A 2,301-nucleotide genomic window follows, 5' to 3' on the forward strand; every position below is an offset into this window, starting at 1 on the left:
CGTTCCAACGTAGTAACGATAAATGGTTGGAACTCTGTTTCGAACACATTATTAGAATTATGGACGATCTTGCAAAGACCGTTCCTATATGTGTGAAATGAATTTTCAAAAAATGACAGTTAGTAAATATATTTCAAAATAAGGTACAATTTGAAACAGTTTAATCACGCACATAAGCAATTATGAAGAAATCATTCCTAATTATGAGTTTAAACAAAAAATTAGCTAATTGACCACTAAACCAAGGTATTGCTGGTACTACAAAATAGATTAGTATATGCTAATACTAAAAATTTTAGATATATATACTATTGAACCATGATACCGACAAAGAGTTATCTTGTTTTGTATTGTTGGCCTAATTGATAAAAACGAATAATTTTCAATTAAATAATTGTATGATCGATTTCTTTGTATGATCGAAATCTTTTATGAATATGCGAAGGTTGCAATGACAATAACTTCTGAGAGCTATTTTAAGTAACCAATTAAGGGTTTGAAGCAATTCAGATTGGGTTTGGTTGGATCTGAATTAATTATATGATAAGTATAATGTATTTATCGTATAATTGGTATACAATTAAAAAAATATGACAAATCATAAGACAAATATATTATATTTTATTTTATAATTAATTTAATTTAATCAAACTTAATTTAAATAAAAAAAATTTCAAGACCTTAATCTTTAATGGTGACCGTTGGCAGAACCACTCGAATTAATATAATATTTACTAATGTACTCGATTTCTATCATTCTTGTCAGAAATCCATTTAGAAACTGTCAAGAGCTACAGTACGTAGGGGATCATTATAATCTGAATACCTATGCTACAATTTATTACATTTCACCAATTTGTATGTTGTCGGACAAGATTCATCCTTCACAGGGTGAAACTAAATGCTGACTACCAAATGCTACAACAAATATGATTTTCATATCTTTAATGAATAATCATATAAATATTTATTAATTGCAATGGCGCAACGGCTGTTGTCGACCGGTTTAAAAAATTAGCTACAACTAAAAATTAAGATAAATGACAATCACCTTTTATGAGATAATTGGCATAATTATAAATACTTCGTGTAATAACGAGCCAATTTCGTTAGATTTTCATCCAATTTTGATAGTGAACCCTATATTTTATATACTTTTTAGAATTTTACAAAATATTTTTATGAATTAATATTCTCAATGGATTATTTACTTTATCCACTCTCAATTTTTTTATGTTTTCTTTTTTTTTTTAAAAAAAAAATCAGCAGGGATAAAATAGTAATTTTAACCTCACAGTCTAAAACTACACAATTATTTTTCATTTGAAAGGAGTACTTATAATTTTTCGAGCAATAAGTGAATATTCGTAATTACATCAAACCTCAAGGGAGGTAGTTGTAACTTATTCTAAAAATTATGGCAAACATTTTAACCGTATATAAAATTATGAAAAATATTGATTAACTGTGGTCAAAATTTAAATTTTCACATTGATTTGATAATGATAAATTATATATAGTATCAATATGTGGTTTTTAAATCGTAATAATTTATAATGCAAGGGATATTATTTTTTTTTGTTTGGTGAAAGGGGTCAGACGACAATAATTTTAGGAATAATTCAGGAAATTAATACAGGGGGGGTGCATGCATAAATGTTTGGACATGTAGTAAACCATAATTGTGAAAAAATAGGTATCCGACTCGTGTGATGCTGTCCTACCCCTTCCACAGGGGGGAGCGCATGTAGCTAAATTTATGTACAAGTAATAATGAAGTGCTCAGTTGTCTCATGATTTCTTCAAGAAGTAGATGAAATACTCAAATATGTAATAAATAAGACAATAATTCGGATCTACTGAAATAGTACTGAACCGAATTATTAGAAAAAGAAGTACAAAGGAGAGTTTTGCATCATTTAGAGGTAGGAGTGCGTGAATATGGTTGGAGTCGAGCTGATCACATTATTATTTAAATTTATTTGAATAATTTTTGTCTTTTAATTTAGAGTATTTCTATTTTTGATTTTGTTGGTTCCAAGATTTTATTTTTTTTTAATTCTATAACTTGTAAAAAGTAGTACTTCTGATCCCAACGACACAATTTCGTTAGATATTTTAACAAAAAATGCCATATGCTTACATGTGGTTGTTGTGGCCGTTACACTTTTGGTCCATTGATTACAAAATTCTAACTTTTAGTTTCATAACTTTAAAAAAATAATATTTTTGATCCCATACATTTAACAGCTATCTGATATTTTTTATTAAATATCCAACCTACAGACGTCATGGGATTAA

The sequence above is a fragment of the Sesamum indicum genome, linkage group LG3 (genome assembly GCF_000512975.1).
Source record: "Sesamum indicum cultivar Zhongzhi No. 13 linkage group LG3, S_indicum_v1.0, whole genome shotgun sequence".
Classification (NCBI taxonomy): Eukaryota; Viridiplantae; Streptophyta; class Magnoliopsida; order Lamiales; family Pedaliaceae; genus Sesamum; species Sesamum indicum.